General features: G+C 35.9%; 1 protein-coding gene across 4 annotated transcripts in view; it reads left to right on the top strand.

The window, feature by feature from the left end:
• RNGTT (RNA guanylyltransferase and 5'-phosphatase) overlaps window positions 1-20691 on the top strand; it is a 170718-nt gene that overhangs the window by 81910 nt on the left and 68117 nt on the right. The window lies entirely within an intron of this gene.

Here is a 20691-nt window from a genome sequence, read left to right as displayed (position 1 = left end):
TTAACATTTTTGACTTGTGTTGTTTTAGTGCAATTGAAGCATGATAAATTCTTGAGCCATGTCTGCCAGTATAAGGGAATATGAGTGGCCTGGGGAGAAGTTACCAGAAGTACTACAGAAAACCAGAAAAAATAATGCAAGTGGTTCCCAAGCTAGCATGGCCTCATCCATTCTATTCCTCCTCCTGTTGCATCATATACAGTGGATACACTGCAATGTGTACTGTATATTAGTATAGATCATGGCTGTAGTATCATCCATGTTGGCTTTTTTCTTAAGCTGTAAATCATAGGATGGTTTGAGTTGGGAGGGACTGTAGACATCATCTAATTCCAGTCCCCTGCCAGAGGAGGGGTAGAGACACCTTTTACTCCATTCAGCCTGGCCTTGAACACTTCCATGGATGAGCATCCACAGCTTCTCTGGACAACCTGTTTCAGTGCCTGACCACCCTCATAATAATGAATTTCTTCCAAATCTCTAATCTAAACCTACTCTCTTTCAATTCTAAGATATTCTGTCTTGTCCTGTCAATACAGGCCCTTATCAAAAGTCCCTCTCCATCTGTTTTTGTAGGCCCATCTTAGATATTGGAAGGCTGCTCTAAGGTCTCCCTGGAGCCTTCTCTTCTCCAGCTTAAACATCCCCAACTCCATTAGCCTGTTTTTTGTAGGAGGGGTGTTCCAGCCCTGAGATCATCTCAGTGGCCCTTCCTGGGCTTGTTCTAATAGGTCCATGTCTTTCTTATGCTGGGAGTCACAGCTCTGGATGCAGCAGACCAGGTGGGGTCTCATGAGAGCAGACAGGCAGATCACCTCCCTTGCCCTGTTGCCTGTGCTTCCTGTGATGCAGTCCAGGGCATGATTTGCTTTCTGGGCTGAAAGTGCACACTGCCAGCTTCTGTTGAGCTTTTTACCTCCAAATCTTTCTCCCCAGGGAGAAAGTCTTGATTCATTCCCCACCCAGTCTGTGTTTGTGCTTGGGATTGCCCTGACCCAGGTGCAGGACCTTGCATTTGGCCCTGTTGAACTTGGATATTTGCACAAGCCCAGCTCAAGTCTGTCAGGATCTTTCTAGATGGCATCCCTTCCCTCCAGTGTGTTGACTGAATCAATCAAGGAATTGTTTTCAATTATTTCAAATTTGACTGATATTTCTACCCTTCCAGTTACTTCTGGAAAGTACATGTGTACACTTTTCCAGTTGAAACATATTTTTCCTGGTCTACTTCCTATACTGTAGATATTAGGAAGGGGTGATGACACTCCCATCTGGAAATAAGATAAACCTCTCTATTTCAAGTTCTACATTAGCTAACTAAGCAATTAGGCCACTTTTTTTTTTTTTTCTATTTTTTTCTTTCCTTTTTTTTAATACATAGCTGTTTTAAATTTAAAGCAGAACTACTAAGGTAAAGAGAGTTCAAACTTCCATAAGAAATCCTGATGATATCTTAGAATACAGTTAGAATCTAAAGCAATTGCAAAAGTTTCTCAGAAGCACTTCCCTGAAAATTGGAGGTTAAGCTAAGCAGAGTTACACAGCTAAATTTGAAATTACCTAGTTGAAATTAACTTAGTGAAGAATGTATCTCTTAATCACTGTTACAGGAAATCAATATCTGATATGTTTTGTTTCTAGAACTTGTGTTTTCAGACTTGGCACACTGAAAAATGTATAACTCAACTAAAACAATTTTCTTTTATAAATACTTATAAAGGTTATTAATCTTTAATATATTTATTTAATTTAATGTTCAGATTTTAATATTGTTTCTGAGTTTATGGAATGTAAGTTTGTTGCTTCTGTTTCTTAAACTGATTTTCTTGGATGAAGCAATAGGCAGTTTTCCTAGTGTGGTAACTTTCTTAGTTGAGAAAGTGTAAGTAATTGTGCTGGTTTTCCACTACAGTAATATATTTAGAGTGAAAAATATTCTTGTAGTCCTATTACTTGGTAAGGAAGCATTAAAGCTGAATAACTGAAAAGGATGAAGCTGATAGAGATGTATTTTTTTGTTATGTGATACAGAGGGAATAAATAGGCAACAATACAAGAGCAATAGTGTAACAGTGCATGAATGACCCATTGAGAATGCTAACTGAAATAATTTTTGTGTTGTAGTTGAATGCATGATGTATTAGGATTTTTCATAGAGAAAACAACGACCTCCTGTTGCTGATTGGGATGTAGAACTCTGAACTTTGGTTATTGTGAGATTTAGAGACTTTTATAAAACCTGTTCATCTCAAGTAAAGAGATCATGACATATCCAGAAGAAAATGAAGAACTATATTTGTTGACATAATTGATCTTGCAGAAAAAAAGGATGGACAGAAATGATGCTGAGTTTTAGAAGATCAGGGAAATTCAAGAGCATCTTTTGGGAACTCCTGAAATCCAGTGTGTGTTTTTAGGAGTACAGAAATGTAGACAGGAATTGAAGCAAAATCACAAAGAAGAATGAAGTGGCAGCAGAGGAAGATAAACAGAATGTCAACATGTACAGACAGAAAATTCTTTGGGGAAAATTACCCACACTTGCCATATTTTTGATCGGTGAAGCAGAATGCAGAAGTTAACTATTTAATACAAGGAATGTTGAGCTTATTTGTTCATACTGTTTGAAAGTCTTTTATGAGTTTCCCTTCCCTTCTGCCCTGATTTACTCAGAAGTGTTCTTCTTCTTGTCTGGTCTTAGACAAAGGCATCCAGACGTGAGTATATATAAAAGTCTCTAAATCTCACAATAACCAAATATTCCCCACTAGCTACAGGCAGCAGTGGTACTGGGAGTCAATAGGGATGGAGAAAGAATGTTTTGTTGTTTTGAAGTTTGGTTTAATTCTGATTTGCAATAAAACTCAAAATATCCAAAATTATCTGTGAATATGGTTTAGCGTCTAAGAGCTCTTGGGTTTCTCGCTTTTCTCTTTGGTTTGAAGAGATTTGGCATCAAGTGTCTCTGTATTAGTCCAGTTTTGAGATAATGGTATGCTTTAATGAAAAGGGACTTGTGAAAAAGTTTTGCTACTGTATCTAGAGTTTCAGTTAGATGTAAAAGGGTTTGTTTTCTCCTGTTAGTATTCCTATTAAAATCTTATTATGAATAGCAAGGTTCTTGTACTGAAGCAGAAATTGTTTTGCACTGTTACTCATGACGGTAGAAACAACATTAAGGAGTAAGGAGATTGTTTTCTGCCTGTGCAGGTTGGTTTATTTTGCAAGATCAGACTAAGTGAGCATTATTATTCCTAATTCATTGGTTATTTGAGTTACTTATATTGGTTATTGGTTGGGGTATGCAAAGATTTTCATTTCACAGTGACAGTTGAAAGACTGAGGCTGATGCATCCCATCCCCTTCTGATTTCCTCCCTTCTCAGTGTGAAAGCTTTCACCGATCATGAGAAAACATGTTTAGTGGACGTGATGGATGTTTTTGACTTGTTTATGCTTTGAGAATGCTTTGTAAGTAGCTTGATGTGATGTGTGATTCTTTCGCAATTCCTGCATTAACATATCCTACTCTTAACAACTCCATTGCAAAACACAAATGTCTTCTTACTATTGCTTCTCTTCTTCCCTATGTACTCTTCCTTTACTCTTTTTCTCTTCATGCATTCTCTTTATCCAGCAGCCTGTTTCCTGCTTCCTTTTGATTTCCCTTTTCTGTTGCTTCTCCATGACACTTCTGTTCCTTATACCATTGTCTATCCACTTAAGATCCTATCACTATAACTCCCATATGCCTAAATCAGCTCTATTCCATCTGATCAACTTTCTGGTTCTTCTACCTGTAACAGGTTGGCAGAGCAGGGCCCGAAGGTAAGTGCTAAGTAGGAGTAAAACACAGCAGCAGGAAACTTCATGGACAGGTGTCTCATCCTGGGATCATGCCCCTGACAAAGAGTGAGTTAGTTTAAAGGTGAAAGCCACGTGCATTTACAGACTCTGAATACTTGTATAAAGATTGAAAGCTTTCAGTCCTTTTTTTTTGAAATGTTGCTTCAAAACAGGAAACTTATTACATTTGTTTTAGAATACTTGCAGGTTACCAGCCTGTATGTTTTTAATGAAAATCTCAGAAATGGCCTCTTCTGATGGCAGAATTGGGTCTCTGGCCTCTGCCCACTCATCAGTGAAATTTCTTTTCATGTCTACCATGTAAATTTTTATGCTAGTAATCTCCTAAAACCCAGCTTTCTTGCTGACTAAAACTTATTACTTTTCATTTGCTTTGGGAAAGGATGTAAGGATTATTTACTTACTTTAGCCAAGTAAATGAAGACTCACTGGCAATCAGTTAGGAAGGCCTAAGGACAGCTTTTGAACATCAGTGGAAAGCTTGTATCACAATTTAAAGTCTTCTGGTTTGTGTTTGCCTCCTGAGCTCTTTTACATTTTTGCATTGACTCAGGCTGATTTCTTTTTGATACTCCTCCATGCTCTCATTTTGGATGAGAAATAAAGTCCAGTTGTGTGGAATTGGGATTTTTAGAGGGAAGGACGAAGGGCAGCTGCTGAGCTCTGTTCTTCTAAGATAAATGTTATTTTAAAGAACAGCTGAATTATTTAACACATAACTCCCCATACTGAATACTAATGGAAAGCTTAGCCTTTAAAATGAAAGAATAATGAATAGGTTTTTATAACTGAATAACATTGCATGAGTTATTACTATATCTTCCTTCCCTTCCCTTGGCAGACTTAGTGGTGATCTGAAATGCTTGGTTGCCTGTTAATTATTTGTGCTATTCCCATTGTAAAATAGGCTGTGTTATTTTCTGTCATTGTGAAAGTTCTTCCAAAATCACTGAAGTTAAAACTGAATTAAATATATCCAAAAGATACCACCAAATAAAATATCTCCATGATTTGTTTCATTAAGCACTGCCAGTTAGTCATAAATAATCCTATATAATTGGAAAGCCTTTTCTTCCACAGTATATATTTTATCAAATGGTGTGTAAATCTTTAATCATAGGCATAGTCACTTGCTGGCTCATTTCTGAAGCTCAGATATCCTGTTTATCAGTGATGGGTAACAATTATTGTCATGTATTTCTGGTGCAATAGCAAGTAATGGCTTCAGGAAGCCTCAGATATACCAAATATACTCTCAATACCAAAGCTGATATATAAAGGCTTAGGAAGAATCATATAATAGCATAGATTTTTGCTTCTAACAAACACATGTTTCTGGATTTAGTTTTCTATTTTTGTAGTGATTCATGTAAGATTTGGAGGCAATGGAATGGAATAGAATGGAACAGACTATTTCAGTTGGAAGGGACCTACAGTGATCATCTAGTTCAACTGCCTGACCACTGCAGGGCTGGCCAAAAATTAAAGCATAATATTAAGTACATTGACCAAATGCCTCTTAAACAGGGACAGCTTTGGGGCATTGCCTGTTCAATGTTTCACCATCCTCTCAAGTACAGAAATACATCCTGATGCCCAGTTTAAAACTCCCTGGCACAGCTTTGAACTGTTCTCGCACATCCTATCACTGGGAGAAGACATCAACACTTCAGTTTATTTACACAGAAGCTAAGACCACCTGATTTTTTTTTTCCTCTAGAATTTGCAGCAGAACAAAGGAGAATCTGGAGAGAATAGTTTTCATCAGTATTTTGTGTTGATCCACATTGCTAAAACCTTTCATCTTTAGCGTATCTCTTTGGTAAATGTGATTTCTTTTGTAAGAGTAATGCTCCTGACTGAATCTGTTGCTAGTCAGGGGATGCTGTTGTCATATCAGTGTGCACTTTTTGTGCAGTTGTAGATTTTCCTTTAACAGAGAACTTGCTGTCAATCTCCTAAAATGCCACTGAGCTTTGCAACTCTTTTCTGCCTATGAATAGTTGTTATATTCCATTTCCATGGCAATGTTCCTTGCAATTCATCTCTTAAATAGCTGTTCCTATCTCAAATACACCAATTTTTCTTGTGCTTTACAAACATGCCCAAACATATTAGCAATACACAATATTCCTTTGAGGAGTTTTCTATGACTATACAAGTAAAACTTTTATACCAATTCAAGTTTGTGTTTGCTCACTTGGTGTGACTTGTTTTCTACATTTTTTTTTAAATCGCAAAACTAGAAAGTTAAGAAATACTAACCCAATACCAATAATTAAGGTCTTATTAAATTAATTGCACCTTATTTAATTAAATTGTTAGACTCCTAGATACAAGTACCATGATTTTTGAATGTAGCAGATTTTTATGATTTCCACTTACTTTCCAATAACCTGAGATAACTCACACCCCAGAAAATATTTACATTTATCTATCTCCCTTTATGAATAATTTTTAGCTCTAAATATAGTAAGGTTGGGGTGTAGCAAAAGTTTTTCTTGTTTATCTTTCTGATCTTGGTCCTCTAGTACATTCAGATTGAAATGCAAACCTATTTGCCAGAGTTGTTTGACCTGACTTTCTTATTATGTCAGCCTGAATAGATGTCAATGCCTTGAGTCTGATTACCTAAGGAGAGTGTTGGTCTTAATTGGTATGCTGTCTCATTTGCTTGCTAATAACTTGTACTGCCTGACATTCTCTGATTTCTCAGGCAGTGAACTGCATTTATGGGTGCTATCTAAATGGGTTCTTCTGTTGTGCAGTTTAATCATTCTGCCTGCCAGTGGCAGTAGGAAAGATCTTTCCTACATTATGAGTACTAGTAATCTTTGGGATTGTCAGTTGACATTAATATGGTGGTATCTCTGCATGTGTTGTTTAGGAAATGAAAAAAATACTTTCTCTGCCTGCTACTGTTTTAAATATTGGAAAAATAAAGTTGTAGAATCATCAATCATAAAGGCTTTCAAAAATGTTTTTTGCATAGTTTCTTTGTCTCAAAGCCAGCTGTCAGGGAACTTGTGGAGTGCACTTGTTGTCATGCTTCTAACTATGATTGTATGTTCTTTCTAACAAAAATAAATAGGTAAATATTAGGAATATATAGCGTAAATGGGATTTCAGGTGAGAATGCCAACACAATGGTTCAGCTTCTACAGAACATACCTGTTTTAAATGAGTAGGTCTGTATTCCAAAAATTACATTGATTTATGTGTGTTGTGGATCAGTTTTGGAAAAAAATATTTTTTATAACTGCATAGGGAAATCTAAGAGAGTTTTTTATTTGAATCAAGGAGAACTCTACAGAATCATCTGATTCAGCTCTTGAATAGGTAATGAAGTGGTCACTTGTCTTCATGGCAGTGTTCTGACTCATCCTGAAATTTACAGCAATCTCTCCAGTACTAAGAAGTTGATAGATCAGGAATGATATGGAAACTGGACAATACAGTAGAAAGTATTTTGTCAGCACTCTATTTTTTTCAGATCATAGAATAGATATCCATAAACAGAATACTTCATTTATGATCCCTCTGTACTCTTTCTATCAAACTGAAAAGTATCTGGAAGAACTAGGTTGTTGTGATTGTTTTCATCCAGTTCTGTTCTTTGTACACAACAGAACAAGACAGACAACAAACCTTTCAAGTTTTCTTGAAAATTGTTCATAAAATGTTCTCATTCTTTATTAGTCAGGAGCACAGCAATAAAACAAAAATAGTGGTATTGAGATAAACAGAATATTTAGCTAGATCTCCATCCTGCTGTTTAGTGTAAGCAGTAGCCTAGCGTTTCAGAAAAAATATGTGTATATATGAGATGTGACGAAACAGGATGGCTTTCAGAGGAGTATCAGCATTTACATTGTGGTATCTGGATGGTCAAAACATTTAGAGACACTTTCTTTAAAAGCAGAATGATTTATTCTACATTACTCTGTTATTTGTAATTTGGAGTGTTTACTGGGTCACTGTTCTTATAAACAGCAGTTTTGAAAATGCGTTATAAATATCACCAAAGGGTAACTGAATTTTTAAATTATAAGAATATTTTTCTTAGGTGCTAGCATGTATTATTAGATAAATCTTTGAAGGTCATTGTGCATATTGGTGACTGCACATTTAAAATAATCATGTTCATGATACTGTACAGATCAGTACTCTGCAAGCTCAGAGGTACTTGTCGAATAATATACTCTACTGAAGAGGTACAACAGAATACTTGTGTAATAATTCAGTCGCCTCTTGACTGACAGTGACTTTAGTTTCAGGTTTAATTGTACTTTCTCTTCCTTTCATCAGCTCGCCTAGCCTTTGATATGACAAAAATAGTGAATCAAGTCCATTAACATGATTAAAAATGAAAGTCTTGAGCTTGATATGAAAGTTATAAATTGCTTCCACAAAAATTTCATTGTCTTCCACTGACGAGTGTAGTGAATAATTTAGATGTGATTGTATTATACAGGTCTATTAAGTACAGAGGTAGTAGGACAGTGCTGGACTTCATGCCTTGATTATAGAAGTCAGAGATCAGAAACCTGATGAAAGTTTCCTATGTAATTAGTACAGATATTCCTAAAGCAAAAACTTATTTTCTTTTTATGCTGCTAGTTCTGTTTCTGAAATTAAATTAAGTTTCTTTCCACATTACTCTAGCAGCTTTGTACTGAAATAGGGGAATGTACAACCATGACTTTGCTGGTTTGTTCTGGTTTGTTCCAAAAGGGGAAAGTAATTAGAAGTCTTAGCTGGAAATTTTCCCGGATTTCCAAAATGCAGATGTTCTGTGTGCTTTGAATTGTTCTTTAAAAACCAGTTAGTGCACTTGTTACATCCTATCTGAAAGTTCTGGCAAGTTTGAACTGACAAACAGTAGGTTGGGTTGCTTGTTCCCAAACAGTGATCTCTAGACATCCCAGGGAGATCTTGCATCTGTATATTCATCCAACCACTGAAACAAAACATATTTTAAGCAACATGAGATTCTCTAGAGAGCTTTTAATTTTTGAGAGTAATTGAAATGTGAATCTGTGGGACTTGTCAGACAGTGAATTGATGTTGCCATTTCTAAGGGAAAATATGGCTTGTTCTGCTGGTAATCAGAAAAAGGAACCAGGAGAATAAAGGATAATTCTAAATAGTTTTGGAAACATCTGTTCAACAAATGTAAGTTAATCACAGGATCCAGTGCTCATAGTGCTCAGGGCTCAAAACAGGTGAAAAAAGAAGTTTGCTATGTGGTTAACAAAATAAGAGTTTCAAGGTTGTTCATTTTGTCTTCAAGTATGAAATGTAAAATTCCAGTTTCCTACTTAAATCTATCCTGCAAGTTGTCTGATGCATATGATGATGAGGAAAAATGTGAGTTTAGTTGAAGAAGAGACTGGCAGAGGTCAGTATTTGCTAGGTTTTAGGCAGCATAGAGTCAGCAACTTTGCAGGAGTCTTAGCATCAACTAACATAAAGCAAAGCAAATTCATATTTGGCTTTTGGGGTTCCTTCCCGCTACTCTTCTAAAAGAGCTGGCTCCAAGGCCAGTAGGCAAAGGCCAGTAGACAAAAATATTATTGCTTTGTTTGTTATTTACAGAACATTTTTAAAGGTATTAGTTTCAAGTAATACAGATTTTTCTGTAATACAAACATGTATGTAGTGAACCATATTGGATATAATATAATTTTGGATATCTTCAAAGCTTTTTTTTTTTAAGCGCCAGGATGCTTTTGGAAGAATATGTTTGATTTTTTGAGTAGAATCAGCTCTACTCTCTAAAATATATAGAGAGCATAGGACTACTTCCATGTACAACGAGTGGTAAATGTATTTATTTTAATTTATTTTCAGACAGCTGAAGTATTACGGTAATACAGTCATGATGCTTTTCATTGTTACAGGATTCAGTGTAAACTTTATATTTCATTAAAGTTCTTGAACCAGTAAAAGAACGAATTTAACATTTCATAATTTGCATATGAATAACCAGAGGAATGATTTTTGTGATTATTTGTTGACATTTAAAAAAAATTCTACAGTATGAGATCTCTTTTCTATGCTTGCAAGACCTGGCATTTTACTTGCAAAAATGTCAGAGGTAATGTATTTTTGTCCCTATTTGCACTACTGACCTTTTTCAGTTTCTGGATGGAAGGGACACGTAGTACCACATGCCTTGTATCTAGTAACAGTCAGGGAAGTGAAACTTTGCATTGGTCATCAGATCAGAAAATAGGCCAACAAGCATTGCCACAAAATTAATCAGGATTTTTCTTTTTTGTCGGAGTCATGAACTGCATACAGATAGTTCACAAACAGGACTGCATTTGTGAAATAAATTTTCATTGAAAATCATTCCCATGGCTCTGATTGCTGTGCACTAAGCTGGTCCATCTCCATGGAGAGTAGCTACAATGCTAACTGGAGTCTTTGTTCGGCTGGTTTCGGTTGCTGGGTTTGTTGATAAAAAATTTAAATTTTTGTGTAACAGCAGGTAATGTGCAATTAGGTGTAATTATATATTTTTATATTTTTAAAAAATTTCTTTTACTTTTATGTGTCTTGCTCTCTAGCTCCTTCTATGTGTTTTGTGTAAGATGCTATTTCACATCTGACAATTGTTGCATGGAGTCAGAGTCTGTAGTAGAAACCAGCTGTAATACAATTATTCTTTACAGTACCATCAGACTCTTGGCTTTTTTCCCAAAAGATAATGTTACTCAGACTTGCTTTATCACAGTTGATTAGTTTGCCTTTATACTTATGTTTGACTTTGATGCTGCATTCTTGTGAACTATTAATATTTTTAATAAATCTTTATGGCTGATAGAGATATGGAATGTTATGGAACAAATACTAAATGAAAACTGGGTTTTCATACCTTGTCTTGGAGCATCTTAGAGTGGTTAGCTACAGTGCCACAAATGGTGTTACTATGGAGAGAGCTTCTGTTTCCATGACATTTGCTTGCATATTGTCTTAGGCCTTCAAAAGAAGTAGGATTCTGTCCTCTATCAAATTTGGTGGGTGTAATTCCATTACTTCTGAAACTTTGCAGTATCTCACTGCAAATATATATGAATTAATTTCTTAGGAATATTAATGGTGACTGTCCAGGAAAAAAAAATGGAGGGGAAAAAAGTTATTAACATTCATTAACATGATCAGTTATTAACACGATCAAGCAGAAAGCAAGGGGGTTTTGATAATGTTTTTTTACTGGAATAGATATTCCAGCTTTATTTTAACTAGGTATACTGCTCTGCTTGTACACATCTTGGTTACTTAAATAAGCATGCAACTATTAAAGAAGTAAAGCAGAGTTTTTCTGGTTTTACAAAAAAAAAAAAAAAAAAGTTTAGCGGTCTAATGGCTTTATACTGTGAGAATTGCCTTGTACTGGAGGGGAATTTTGAATAACAGTAAATTTTTAATTCAAGTCATGATATTGCTCACTATTGGCTTAGGGGTAAATTACAAAACCTCTTTTTTTCTTGAGATGAAAGAAGTGGTTTTAAGATATGAAAATCTTGGCAGCTATTCATAAAGGGGAGTTTCTTTAGTGGCTGTTAGGGCAATGTCATGGTCACCTGCAGGCAGCTTTTGACCGCTCTCTTGCATTTCTGACTGCAGTCACACATGCTCACAGTTCTCTTCTGCAAGATTGCGCTTAAATGCACATGGCTGTGATCCCCAGGTGCTGGAAGAGAAGGGGTTAGGGAACGATACTGGTTGTTGAACACCACCGTGTGACCTATTCCCTCCTGTACAAGGGTGCTGAGGAGGAGGGACGCAGGGACTTAAACACCATTAACTATTCTTATGCCACCCCAAGACAAAATTGCTTTCCTTCTGTTCCTAATGAACAGCTGACTGTTGTTCCCTTTGTACACCATTCTTCTGCTCTAATTAGGTTTTAGTGTCCTAGAGTGGTTTTGTTTTTTTAATGGTCTTTCTCTTTTACCCCCAGTTGTAAGGGGAAGTCTAAAGCTTTAGATCCTTTGTAATAACTTCTTGGAGCATATTATTCTGTAATATGTCTGTTTGCAACAGTTATAAACAGTTGTCAGGACCTAAGCTGCTACCCCTTTTGAAACCCATTTTTTTCCAAGCTTTTCCCAGTTTCACACATTTCGAAAGCACAAATACACATGTGCAGCTGAGGAGAAAATGTGCTCAAAAGCCTAGTAGCCTAAGTGTCATCTATGTAATACAGGTAAAACTTTGATTCACCTATTTTAGTCTTTTGGTAAATGCAGAATGGTGCTTCACCCTAATACTCTCCCTCAACTTTCACTGCTATCATTGTTATAGTTCAATGTACCTAAAATGCCTTTGATTTCCACTTGAACTGAATTTCTAGGTCTTTCTGCCAAAACCGGTACCACTGACTCTCCATCTGCTAAGATTCATATTTTTTGTCCCAACTTTAGAATTTAATTTCAACAATTAGCTTATTGAATGATTTTGGTTTATAAAAGCCAGGTTCTCCTTCTGTTGAGGTTGTATGATACAAGAGAAAAGGTTTTTACAAGACAGCTCATCAAATGAGCGTGGTACTTACTGTTCTTGGTGTCAAGAGAGACGTAGTTTGACATGACTCTCTAATTCTTTCTGGAATACCTGCTGGATTGATGACTGGTGAGATTGTTTACTTTGTTGTTATCTCTGTACTGCTCACTCTGCTTTAATAAAGTTTTTGAAGGACTCTGTTGAAGTTGTTTCACAAGTAGGATTGAGCTTCACAGAGATCTAATTTATTAGCTCAGAATTCATACTAGCATGCTCTTCATGATGGTATGGTTTTAGTAAAATTTATATCGTTAAGTGATAAACTTGCTTTATCTTGCGGGCTGGAAGAGATTTTTAAACTGTCTTCCAAATATCATCACAGAGTCTTGCTTGAATCAGTGATGGTATTTTTTTCCTATGGTGTTCTCAGTTGTGTTTTATGTTCTAGAGGTTAAGGAAAGGACTATAGTCTTTTTATGATATTAAGAAAAAAGATTCCTGGGAGAGAAATCTGATTTAAAAGAAGCTTCTCCTGAACTGGCTCAGGTTTGACTGCTTTCTTTTCCCAGAATTTCCCAATGACTGCACATCAGATATTTCAGTTCACTTGGTGGATGCTGGTGATGTAGTACTATGAGTTGCAATTCTCTTTCTTTAGAAATATAATTCTGTTTTTTAAATACATTGTACATTATGGAAAAATTGTCCTTAACTACTCCTTCTGTTCTTCCTTGTTAAAATGTTGAGATGTTAAACTGTTAAATAGCAGTTAAACCTGATGATGTTTGTTTTGGCAAATGGTAATTGTCACTTACCCCCTCCCCTAATTCTTTGGCCCTTCAGCTGCTTGCCTGCTCCAAGCACAGCTACATTAACATTTAAACGTTTGGTATAATTAAAGAAGAAACATTTAAGAAAAGGGAAAGGAGGAAAAAGTCTCACTCTAACCCTTCTGCCAGTAACAGAATGAAAGCTCCCTGCCAGCAGCAGAGAAGTTGGAACAGGCTCTTCATGGCAGTTGCTCAATCCCAGTATTAAAACCAGAGATTTTGTGTTGCATGTCTGATGGGTGTTTGTGTGGTCATGCTCTGTAGAAAGGGCAAAAAATTCTGATGTAGCAGGAACTGTTGTTTGGTTACAAGGCAGTATTAACAACTTACATCAGAACCACTGCTTTTAATGGAAGAATGTCCTTCCCAAGAAGGATAGCAACTTATTTTACAGTAACTGTATTTTTTTTTGAGTAATGTTCTTAAAATACAACCTACATTTCTTTTCCCTTTGCTTACAGTGCTCAGCAAATAGCTATGCTATTCAACTTAACCTGCTCTTACCCAGAGACACTGACTTGTTTGTTCCTAAGTCAGAACTACAAGGATTAATTTCACACAAAGAGAGGGCAGGATCCCTTCATTTTCTCATTTGGTGTGGTATGTTTTTTCTTCTTAGATGAGGATTTTTCCCTGCTCAATATCCAAATTAGTCTCTTGAAAATGCAGTTTTAAGTTGTATTAGTCTTGTTGGAGACTAGAAATAGAAAGTACATACTGATTTTTTTTTCATATACATTTTTCCTCACTTTGCATTTCATCTCTCTGCACATCAGCTTGCTACTTGCCAAGAAAAAGCGCTGCAGAGCACATGCTGAGTTCTACTAGTGGGACTTAACTCCCATGTTTTATGAATGTTTCCTTTTGAAAATAAGCATGCGAATATGTGGTTTGCTACTTTCATGTCAATGGCTAATGATGAATTTAATGTGATTGAAACTCACAATTTTATACTTTATATACTGGAATACAGAGTTGAAAAGTCTAGTTTCTATTGTTTCTTATAAAATACCACAGGATTCAGTATTCCAAGCAAGACTCATGAATATTTAATTCAAGGAGATTTGTAGCCCTGTAAGATGTAATAAGCTAGCCTTTAATGACTATTTTGTGTAGCATACATTTAGCAACATGTAGAAAAAATCCTGCTGGCAATTCTGTGCATCATCTTTCAGGCATATCTGTTCAGCTCGAGGGACTTTTTAGCACAGGAATTATAAAGAGAAATTGGACTATGTCTGAGACCAACATGCTGCAATTTCTTAGTACTTGCACATTTCTCCTTATGTTCAGACTAGCTAAAGGATCAGCCTACTGATTGCCTTTTGATGTAAGGCTTCATTTTTTTTTTAAGATTGGCATTCTTCAAGAAGTATTTTAAAATAGATTTTTACATCCTTTTTTTTTGTTTAAGTTTGGTAGTTTTCATTAATCTTCCTGGGCTCTGAGGGGATTTTCTGAAATATTATTCCTGGTATACTGATTATCATCGGAGCTTACTAAAAATGTCAACAAAACTGATGTTATAATGAAACCTTAAATTTACAGGTTGGAGCTTCTGCAAATGTGGCCTCTAATACTGATAAATTACCCAGCTTGCAAATTGGGTTATTGTAGTGAGTCAGCCAAAAGCACTGCTGCTCAGTTCATGGAGATTCTTTTGTTATAACAGGATGTCAGACTTGAAGCACTGAATACTTTCTGCTGATCCAACCAAGTTTTTATGGGACTTCTAGGGGCTTTTCATCACAAACTAACTAGCCAAAAAGAAGTCCTCTGAGAGACTGACTTCCTTCTTTCTCTGGTGTAAATTTAAGTGATGACACTTAAAGTGATTACACTTAAGCTTGAGTTTGGACAGAGGTGGTAAAAATGAAAGGACAGAAGGTGAAGAGAAATTGTTGCCATAGGGTTTGACAAGTGAGAGAAAGTTTTGGCTGGTATGTACAACACTTAAAACTTGTAAAGAGACATAAACAGTAAGGCTCATAAAATAAGTGATGCAGTGAAGCAACTACAAATATACAGTGAAAATTGATGTGTTCTCCAACATTCTTGGCTTCATGTGACCAAGGCTTTTTTCACAGTAAAAGTGTGAAAGGAAGATTAGAGGGAAGATAATCTCCCTAAGAGTCTTTCAAAGATTTGTTGTGTTACTGGGGCAGAGAGAAGAATAATAAGTGTTTAGAGAGAAAAAAAACAGTAAAGGAGTGAGCCGGGAGTGCTTGTATTTTATCTTGGTTCTCGAAACAGTTTGTGGACAGCTGTTTTAAGCCATTTAACTTTATACCTCTGGGTTTGTTTATGTGTGTTTCTAGACAGGTACAAATTAACAATGTATGGCTGAGTAAAAGTTATGTAGATATGAGCTTTTCCTTTGTACTAATTTCTGGTTAAGACTGTTAATGAGTTGTGAAGCTGAATTTGAAACAAAATTTCTTCTGGAGAAGTAAATACAATAGTTCCTGCTGACAGTTTACACTGATGCTACATGCTGAGGCCATCTCAATTTAACTTAGTCATAGAAAGTGCAATATAGAGTGAAATACAATAATAGAAGACCAATTGAAGTATCTTGAGTGTTCCTATGAAGTATCTTGAATGTTGCTATTATTGTATTAATTTTGCAGAAGACTTACATAGCACATATGCAATGAAGTTATAAATGAGGTTAGTGATGGTGAAAAATAAGCTTACAAAATAATCAGTAGCAATATAAATCCAATGTCTTAAGTAGCAATCATGGACCATCACCAATTCCTTTGACCATGGGCACTATAGTTCTTTTGTCAGGAGATTATTTGTCATAAAGGTAGAAGTATGTAGCTCTTCAATGGTTACCTTAGTTTGCCAAAAGAAGAGTTTATAATCAAAGGCAGACACCAGCTGGTCCATTTTGAATCACATATATATTAGCCAATGATTTGAAGCCATTTACTTTTTCGGTTTCGCTTCAAACCTATGGATTGGAGTTTCTAGGTGCCGACCATTATACCAGTGAAAGGACAGAAATTATCAAAAATAGGTTTCTGCTGCTCATAGTAATGTGCTGGGGAGAGGAGGAAAAAAAAAAGTGTGGCTCCTATATTTCAATTGCTATAAACATAAGAGTTTTGGCTATGATCTGAACTACATTAATCAAATATTAATATGATTAATATGTAAATTATGTTAGCTATGAATAAAATGTCCTCATAATTTTCTCCTTGCCTAATGGAATATTGAGAAAAGTGATTAGCATAGCCGTGAAACAAGATGTTTAATGAAGCTGGAGGTATAATGCTAAATTAAAGTGGAAGAGGAGAAGACGTTTAGCCCACTAATTACCAAAGAAGTCTAATATAAATATTACATTAGCTTGAGGATCAGATGCACTTTTGGAAAAAGCAGTTTTCTATTAACATATTAACAAAATAATTTTTCCATACAGGTTAGCCTTCTAAACCTGATTTGCATTCAAGTGTTAAATCCTTAGTATAAAACATAATCTAACAGTATTTAAATGGGTGCATGTTTTGCTTCTTAGTCCGGTATGACAGTTAAGCTTAATATTTCATAGGTAATTTTTATTAGAATAGTTTTACTTCTAGTTCATGTACCTTCAAGTCACATTTTCATGAAAGATAAATTGTGGTACAATAGCATTTTCTCAAACAGCTGTTTCAAAACAGTTATTCACAGCTAACCAGTCCTAGTGCATTAAAAAGTCTCATTCCTACTTAATTCTTTAACTTTCTAAAGGAAAAATTTCTGGAATACAGATGTGATTGTGTCTTAAAACACATTAATTTTCCTTATTTTGATTTTTAAAGTGGAGGAAAGGAAGAAATAACACAAATTTGTTTGACTACATGGAGTTAAAATAGCATGGAGACTTCACTGTCAAGTAATGAGTTACTTAAAACTGTGTTATCTGGAGTTGCTCCATCATCCTCTTGTCTTAACCATGGACAATATATTTTTTTGAGTTTAGCCAAGGAGCTTGTCTTTTCTCCATCTTCTTGAGTCTCTAAAGTTACTGTTGCAGATTTGCTTTCAATGATGTGACAACATTACCTTGTATAATGTCTGGAATTCATTAACAGCCTTATTTTCAATATGATCAAATATTTGTTGAACTTCAGTGTGTCTATTCTGATCAAATCACTGAACCAGGCAAAAAGCTGATGTTTAGTGAGAAGTGCAGCTCTTTGATTGTTCAGATGGTTTGAATCAGTAATTTAGAACACTAAGCATTAAAAGCATCATTTATTAATTTATTTTCATTAAAAGAATTTTATAAAGGAAAGGAATTCGATTTTTTTTGGCCGTCTTTTAGTTAGGGCATCATGGTCATCTCTCCATAGTTAGACACAGGATATGCTTGGTGGAGAATTTGGTAGAACATATGAAAACTGTTTGCATGAAATTGGAAAGCATTTGAATTGTGTTTTGGAGCTCTATGAAGTTTGCAGTTATTTTGTGTTCTTACATATTTTCCATTCTATATATAGATTCTTGTGTTTTGCCTCAACTATGAAAATGCCTTTCAGAACTGACAAATGTCTGGAAAGTAGCAGTTTATCCAGGAGTTTCTCTTAGCCTGATCACTCTTAGGAGTACTTACAAATCACATCTCCCTGTATTTCCTTTACAAATACAGGAAAAGTTGACTCACATTTATTGAAAGAAATGCTACTTTATACAAAATTTTTACAGAAATTATTTCAAATTCCTACAAGAAAGAAATCAGTATTTGGTACATTTGATTTGGTTTTTAAAGAACAAAGGAATCCTGGTAGTCTTTGAGACACCGAGTGCCACTGAAGAGGTTTTTTTAAAGCACCTTTTTTCTTGGGAAGTTATGCATCTTTCCCTTGCTGAAATGCATTTGTCAAAGGTTTCATCTATTGCATTCATTCATAGACGTTTCTTAGATGCCTCTGAATTCTTCAGACTTTCTAAGAGTTTTCTTTGTGCCTCTATGGTATGTGGAATATATTTGGTGAAGATAGGTAGTCAGTTTGGCCAGCTCTGATGTATTTTAAATAAGAAGTAAATATGATGGTTTAGTGCAAGAATGAACAATAATATTTTTCTCTTACTGTCTGATATTTGGTCTAAGTAGAAAGTGTTGTCCAGGTGTTTATTTCCAATGTCCACTTCAGATCAAATCACTAATTTTATTCATTTTTTCTGTGTATCAGTCACACTGTTGTTTGAATCTGGACGCATTTGCTCTTGGACATTGTTCTCCTTTCTCTCCCAGACCACCAACATTCAAAGTAGCTTTCTCTGTCGTTGGGATTAATAATCTCTGAAGACGGCTTGCTGATGACCAGTGACCACCAGCAAACACCATAAATGCCAGAGTGTACAGCACTGCCTTCACCTCTGAGGTTGTGAGCTAGAGGTGATCCCACTGCCCTCAAAGCAGTTTTTTCAAGTAACCAGTTTGGTTCAGGCATCAATAAGAACAGCTGGACTTTCTGCTCCTCAGACAAGGAGTGCAGTGGGCCTATGATCAGACTGGTATATCCCTTTCTTCCAGTTCCCAATGTCCTGCTCAATATACAGCAAGAGCAAGCATTAATCCATCAATGACCAAGAAAGTTTTGATGCCACATTCCCTTTTGCTTAGCTTTATCCCTGTCAAAGAAAATAGAATGCATGAGGAATTACAGTGGTGGTCCACTGGGGAGATTGTAAGTTGTTTGTATGGGCACTTTGAGGAACAGAAGGAGTTGGAACTGAGAAGGGAAGCTGGAAGGGACAGAAGGCAGAATTTTTGAAGGAGCTGAGGGTCACAGTTTGACTGCTGGTGACATAACTTATTTCCTCAAGTAGATTTTAGTTTGGTTGTGTTTGGGTTTTTTGTTTGCTTGTTTCATTTTTATTTTGTTTGTTTTATTTGGTTTTGGGTTTTTTTTTGTGACAGTTAAAGTACATTACCATGAAGGCTTTAAAGGTTTTAATGATAGTGTTGGGGTTTTGTGTATGTTTTATGGTCATATTAATATTTTTAACTTTTTCAGCAAACTTACATGTTTTCCTGAAAAATCAGTTGTGTGGCTAAGGTGGATCATTTGATCTTGTGATGGTGCTTGAATACAGACAAATGTGGGCTATATTTCCAGGAGTAAGTGTGTTAAGTCCCAGCTAAAGGTATGAATCTGAAAAGAATTATTTGAGCTAGTTATCAACACCTCTCAGTGCAATGCAGAAGAATACAAATACACTTTGTGTTCTGCTGTATGTGTAAGTAATGAAAAAATATTGAAATAGTAGCTTCAGTTCTGTTGGCTACTCTTCTAAAGGCTTTTGTGAAATTACACTATGATGATTTGTATGTTAGCCAATGGGGAAATTATCCATGCAGTGAGACTCAGACTTACTCATTTTATCTTAAAAGGGGAAGTAATTATATGGAGAGCCAGGCTTCAGTCTAAAGCAAGGCATTAACACTCAGTGTAAAAATAAGCATTTTTAAGCACAACTATAATAAACAGCTGTGAAAACTTCCCTAAGATACATGTTGTGAATTCTTCATTAGGTGGTATTTTGCATAAAGGTGTATTGTATTTTGAATAGGCATTATAAACTTGAGATAAACACTACTGTGATTTGAACAGGAGTTATAAGCTTGATATAAACATTGTTCAAGTTTCTCTGTCCTTTATGCAACAGAGCCAACTCAATGAGCCCGGTAATGATTTCCAGTCCTAAAAATCTATGAATATCCAATTGACTTAATGGTTGCCTTTGGTCTTGTGGTTCCTTGATCCATAGTTGTGATTTATTCACATCATCTGTTGACAATGCTAACAACTTCTGTGTCTTCAGCTCATTTCTTCTTTATAAAGTCAAGCCTGAAATGATTGATTATAATCATCAGGGTCCAGGGTCCAGATCCAGGGTCTGTAGTGCAAGAAAATAAAAACACATTTTGGGTAATGATTCTGTCTTTATGTTTACCCAGCTGAATGCCAGCTATTAGATTGGGCAAGCCAGCAGCTGGTTTATGGATTAAGAGGCCTCAGAATTAAGTAGTGCTCTTCAGATAAAACACTGTTCTGTGTTGTAAGAGAAGTAGATTTGTTGTCATTATAGGTTTGTCATAGTTAATGTGGCAAACTACATTTAATGATTTAAAAGAACTCCAGTAGATTTCCAGTCTTGGTTAACCCCATCCCTTCCCACCAGCTCTGCTGTCACTCCTCAAAGGTACTCAACCTTCCATACCTCTTGGGCACGCATGACAATGCAAACAAACCTTCCCTGAGCTTTTTGTGCCCTTTATTTTAGCTTTCTTTCTAATTTGGTGTGCGCCTGCAGCTGCCAGCTTTGCAGCCTTTGGATACTTTGCAGGGCTAGGTCTGACTAGTTTATTGAGGAGAAATTAGAGCTGACAAGCAGCAGCTCTGTGCCACTTAGGAGAAAAGAAAGAGCTGGGTTATTTGCTAGCTTCCTGTCATTTGGAAGGAGTGAGGGAAGATAAGGAG

The sequence above is a fragment of the Taeniopygia guttata genome, chromosome 3, assembly GCF_048771995.1.
Source record: "Taeniopygia guttata chromosome 3, bTaeGut7.mat, whole genome shotgun sequence".
Lineage (NCBI taxonomy): Eukaryota > Metazoa > Chordata > Aves > Passeriformes > Estrildidae > Taeniopygia > Taeniopygia guttata.
The sequence above is the reverse complement of the archived record's forward strand: the minus strand, read 5'-3'. Positions and strand labels throughout refer to the sequence as shown.